This window comes from Artemia franciscana, chromosome 9 (genome assembly GCF_032884065.1).
Source record: "Artemia franciscana chromosome 9, ASM3288406v1, whole genome shotgun sequence".
NCBI lineage: Eukaryota > Metazoa > Arthropoda > Branchiopoda > Anostraca > Artemiidae > Artemia > Artemia franciscana.
This window is the reverse complement of record NC_088871.1, coordinates 7,025,363-7,031,362: the sequence shown is the minus strand read 5'-3', so window position 1 is coordinate 7,031,362 and position 6,000 is coordinate 7,025,363. Positions and strand designations below refer to the sequence as shown.

The following is a 6,000-nucleotide window of genomic DNA, read 5'->3' as shown; positions in this document are numbered from 1 at the left end:
GAGCCTCCCTAGATTTAGCTCTCGGTGTTAACCTGGCAAGAAATTTTGTCATTTTATTCAGCTCTATCCACATAGCGGGCATAAGTCTTAACATCATTTTGACATTCCGTCTTCTTTTGATGACAGAAAAAAAAGTGTCCGTAGTTTTCCTTGTCGATACAGAAATTATAAGTTCAGAGACAAATTCATAATAGAAGGCAAACTGGTAAGAAAAGAATGATGTTTTGTTTGTGTTCAAGAATGTTAAGGAACATAAGAATCAAATAATTAACTGCATAAGAACTTATGCGTTGTTAATTTAGAATAAATTAGAACTAAAATTATTTTAACAAGTTAAGTTAAGGAACATAAATATCAAAAATCGTAACATAACATAAATCATAACATAATCGTAACATAACATAAAGAAAATAATCGTAATCGTATTCGTAATCGTAACGTAATCGTAACATAACAGAAATAACATAACATAACATAAACTAACGTAACATAACATAAATAGTGTTAAGGAACATAAATATCAACTAATTAACTGCATAAGAACCGACACGTTGCTAATTTACAATCTATTTTATTATTTAGAAGGTATTTCTTAGATTGAATTTACCCAATAATTGGCTCTAATTACGGACTTAACCAAAGTAGCATGAACTCAAAAAAAGAAATAATCGCAAGGTAACCATACATAATAGCCATAATAATAACCAAAATGGCAACTATACCAGACTCGGCAGTCCTATAGATAATTTTGTCGATTGCTTCATGCTAGAAGTTCTGATGCTGGTTAGAAGAGCCTACTAAGTATCCTTTTTATACTACTGGCAAAGAAGTGATCCCTCATAATACTTAGAAACAGGAAATTTTACAAACTATTAATACTACAAGCAGAGTTTGTGGTTTTATGTATAATGTCGTCAAGTGCTTCATGCTACAAGTTATAAGAATACTAAGCTCCTTCTTTATACTACTTTCAAGGAAGTGATTCCGTATAAAGTTTAAAAACTTAATATTTGCATAAAAACTACGGAATCCCTCGAGATCCTTCACTTGAGAGCACTTTACTCATCAAGGTGAGCCACAGCATGAATAGCTTAAAAAGATCTCTTAGTTCGTCTGTTTGTAATTGTTTTCCATTTAAAGCGAATTGAAATTGTTACAATAGCTATGAAGGATATTGAAGATACTGGTACTCTAAATGAACATAAAATCTTAGAACTACCAAAAGAGTGATTCAAAGCTACAATAGCAACGAGCTTAAAACATAAATTATTGGAATTCTATATAATTTAGACATTCTATATCTATATAAAGACTACTCAAAATTACGGAATGTATCTTATCACAAGTTCATCTTACAATAAATGTAATAACAATTGACTTGGTTTTAATTTCCTAAACATCAGAATGGAATGAAATGTATGAAAATTTTGATTGTTAAAGCGACTAAGAGCCTTGTAACACTGAAGTGTAATTTTATTATGAATTGTTAAGTAACGGACTACCTCATCGGTGTAATTACAACTAGAATATTGGAAAAAACACGTTCGCCATTGAATTAGCTTAAATTGGAGGTAGATTATAGCAAAGGGAAATAAATCAATAACCTAAAAATATAAGAAAACCAAGGACATAATGATGGTACAGAATACAAAGTGTCACAGTTTTCAGTCTAGATTTTGGCCTGTTCGTAGTTCATGTATACCGAGTTTCTCCTTATGCTTATCAAACATAAACTGCTGAATGCACTTCTTTGATGTCAAGGACATCTTGGGCTTCCTGAAATGAGTTCATTTATTGATTTGTTTGTCTTTAAACAAAAGGCCTACATTAAACGTAATAAATCAAAACTCTCTTGTGGGTTTCTTGATCTATGAGCAGAACCTTTTGCTAGTTACCGAAGGCTCTTATGTCCAACTCTCGTGGATGGTAGGGTTTTCTAGTATCGCTTCTTCGTGTGCATGGCATTCAAGGACTTGGATTCGTATATACTCCAGTAATAGATAATAAAGGCTTATTTTAGGATATTAAGTTGCATTACATGAACAAGTAGTATAGTTGACAGTTTTTTAGCCAGTGGAAAACGGAATTCATAAGTAATTTATGCAAACTAAGGATAATATCCCCCTTAATCTGTAGTCTTTGTATTAACTATGCCCAAAGCTGTAGTCAGTATTTTTTTTTTTTTTTTTTTTTTTAGCCTAGCCTGTATAGTCGATTCTGCATTTAATAATAATACTTCTTTATTTCAGATTACCTCCTTGTCAACGAAATTTGGCGAAACAAGCAAATTTTCTCCAATGCTTTGATAATTTCCTCCATTGTCATGGATAAGTTGTTCTAGTTTTTTATGCTAGTAAATTGTTTATGCCACTTACAAATTGAAAAGTGCATCTTGAACTTTAAAAATCTTGGAAGGCAGATTGGGCATGCCTCTTATACACAAATCTATCAATAAAAAAGAATGAATAGAATACTTTAAGTTGTTGCAATAGTTACTCAAACGCACATTGAAAAACAGTAGATCAGGGATTTTCTCAACTTTTTCTTGCCAAAACATTAAAACTGGATGATTCAATACATCAAAATACCAAGCTTTGGGTAATATTCAGTATTATATTTTTTCACCGTGAGAACTCTTGAGGAGGGGCTTCAGCCACTAAGTATTCTCCCTCCCCCCTAGTCTAAGCTAAACCCTCGACCAGGAATAATAAAACACGCCTTTGAGAACCGCCGCCACTATCGCTAATAGGAAGAACTGTACAATTGCCTCAGGAAGAAAAGACTGACTATGCTGTATGGAATTGGGAAAAGACTAGTCTATCATTAAGTTATTATCAAAGTACTGCAGTTGAAAGAGGAATTAAAACTGTCTATAGGACTTTTTGGTAAAATTCTAGATGAGGAGCTTCCAGTTTTGGGAAAAATTAAATTTGTGACATAGGCTACCCTGGATAGCTGGTTTAGCTAGGTCAATGAAATCTAGTAGTATAATTTTTTTCAAATAATGATACAATTCTAGTTTAGCTCGTTTTTGCTATCTTGGAAAAGGGTTAGGTTAGGAAAATAAAATTGTCAATGATTGGTCTACAGTCCAAAGTATAGGTAAAATTCTAGTTTATTGACTTTTGGCTATCTTGGAAAGGGGTTAGGTTAGGAAAATGAAACTTTCAGGGATGGATGTAAAGGCTAAAGTATATCCCAGGAAGGTATTTTGAAGTAACCACCTCCACTACTTTTCCCCCTAGAGCACTCTGAAATTTGCCTATATGACAAGTCTAGGTAAAATTCTAGTTAATTGACTTCTTGCTATCTCAGAAAGGGTTTAGGTTAGGGAAATGAAAATTTCAGGGATGGGTCTACAGGCTAAAGTATGTCCCAGGAAGGTATTTTAAAATGCCCACATCCACTCTTTCTCCCTCTAGAGGGCCCTGAAATTTGCCTACATGACAGGTCTATACCTATTGAAATTTTGACAAAACAACATTTTACCTTAATTTTCAGTTACTAGTTGCTTTTTCTCTGCCTTCAGTTCTGAAAATGCAATTCCTGTTATTTGAGAAGAATTTTGAGCCATATCAATGTTTTTTCCAAATTTAGGAAATGTATTTGCATATCTTTAAAACCTTATAAAATGGAATTAAGCAAAGTTATGAAGCTGAAAACAATTTTGTTGTAGGCCTACTTCAATTAAGCAGAAGATCTATTTTGCAAGGTTTCACTTTTATAACATACATATTTTTAAAGGTCATCAAAGGTCAGGGCCCTCTAGAGGGAGAAGGAGTAGAGGTAGTTACTTCAAAATACCTTCCCAGGACATACTTTAGTCTGTAGATTCATCCCTGAAAGTTTTATTTTCCTAACCTAAACCCTTTCCAAGATAGCAAGAAGTCAATTAACTAGAATTTTACAGAAAAAGCAACTAGTAAGTGAAATTTAAGGTAAAATGTTGTTTTGTCAAAATTTCAATAGGTATAAACCTGTCATCTAGGCAAATTTCAGGGCCCTCTAGAGGGAGAAGAAGTGGAGGTGGGTACTTTAAAATACCTTCCTGGGACACACTTTAGTCTGTAGACTCATCCCTGAAAGTTTCATTTTCTTAGCCTAAACCCTTTCTGAGATAGCAAGAAGTCAATTAACTAGAGTTTTACCCAGGTCTATACCTATCAAAATTTTGACAAAGCAAGATTTTACCTTAATTTTCAGTTAGTGCTTTTTCTCTACCTTTAGCTCTAAAAATGCAATTCCTGTTGCTTGAGTAGAATGCTGAGCCATATCAATGTTTTTTTTTCCAAAATTTATGAAATGTATTCACATATCTTTAAAACCTTATAAATATGGACTAAGGAAAGTTGTGAAGCAGAAAACAATTTTCTTGTACTTTATTCAAGCAGAAGATCTATTTTGCAAGGTTTCACTTTTAGAACACACATATTTTTAAAGGTCATCAAAGGTCAGGACCCTTTAGAGAGCATAGAGGTAGGTACTTCAAAATACCTTCCCATGACATACTTTAACCTTTAGACCTGTCCCTGAAAGTTTCATTTTCCTAACCTAACCCCTTTCCAAGATAGCCAAAAGTCAATAAACCAGAATTTTACTGGGATGAAAAATTAGCCAGAAAGGAGAAACAAGTTGTAAAAATGCTAGAAAAGACATTAGTGAGACAACAGACTTTATTTTCCATATTAATTTTCCAGCAAAGAAAGAGAAAAGGAGCAAAATGATGGATATGATATTGTCATCTAGCAGTGATGAAGAAGATACAGACAATAGTAATGATGATACTATGATTTGCAAGGCAGGAGGAACACGAGAAAAAAGACAGAGAGGTAGAAAAGTAGTTATAACTCCACAACTTGCCGCAATGTTAGACAGAACCAAAATGTCTGACTGTAAAGCAATGTTCATCATTAGCAAAACTGCCAAAAGTTTGGGACATAACATCACTGATCTAGCTCTTAATTGTGACTCAATTTGTCAATTAAGAATGAAACACTGGTTGTACAGTCAGCTGCCTTGAAAGCCAAGTTTCAAGGTAATGTATAACTAGTAGTTCACTTGGATGGCAAGCTCATTGCTGACTTAACAAGCAAGGAGCAAGTTGATTAACTACCCATCATAGTTTCAGGAATAGCTCCCAGTTATTGACAGTTGCAAAACTGAACAGTGGTACAGTTGAAGCCCAAGCATCAGCTGTATACTCTACAATAGAAGAGTGGGGCATCACAAGAAACATCTGTGCAATGTGCTTTGACACAACCTGCTCCAACACTGATCAACTGGCTAGAGCATGTGTTCTATTGGAACAGAAGGTGCTGTAGGAAGAAGGCTGGTAAGGAGATTTTGTTCCTTGCATGCAGGCATCATGTCATGGAGCTGCTCATTGGTGCTGTATTTCAAGTTTGTCTTGGATCAACATCTGCTCCTCAAGTTCCAATGTTCACTTGTTTTCAACAGTACTGGATGTTTATTGATCGATCCAGGTTTAAAACAGGAATTTCAAGTTATGCTGTATCTACATCAGTTCAAGATATCAAGGATAGTACCACTGAGTTTGCTAAGGGTTACCTTAGAGAAAGTCAACCAAGGGATGATTATAGAGAATTTTTGGAGCTAGTTATAATCTTTCTGGGGCTGGTTCCTGAGAGGGAAATTCAATTCATGCCACCTGGGGCTACACACCATGCACAGTGGCTGTCAAAGGTCATCTACAGTCTGAAAATCTGGATGTTCAGAGGGCAATTTTGTTTGAGTAAGAAAGAAGAAAAGGGCTGCAAGATGTGTTTATCTAAGAGCATGGACAACAGCTCTGAAACCAGCTAGTGCACCATATCCTGATTATCAATTATTAATATCACTGTTGGACTATTTGGCAATCAATTCAGAAATTTCCAGAGTGATGTCCATGATGATGGCCAACCATTTGTTGTATTTGTCTCCAGAAACAGTAGGTCTGGCATTTTTTGATGATTCTATAGATTATGGCACAAAGAAACAAAT

At 34.5% G+C, this 6,000-nt stretch overlaps 1 protein-coding gene across 7 annotated transcripts in view; it reads left to right on the top strand.

The window, feature by feature from the left end:
• Window positions 1–6,000, top strand: part of LOC136030947 (peptidyl-prolyl cis-trans isomerase G-like) — a 155,591-nt gene that overhangs the window by 78,928 nt on the left and 70,663 nt on the right. Inside the window, exon 1 of one of the 7 annotated variants that reach the window (XM_065710064.1) lies at window positions 2,735–2,885. The exons of 2 other annotated variants lie outside the window; for them this stretch is intronic. The gene's annotated coding sequence lies outside the window, so the exon portion shown is untranslated. Of the gene's footprint in view, window positions 1–2,734; window positions 2,886–6,000 lie in introns of those variants that run through there. 4 more of the 7 variants (XM_065710065.1, XM_065710071.1, XM_065710070.1 and 1 more) reach the window with 4 other exon arrangements.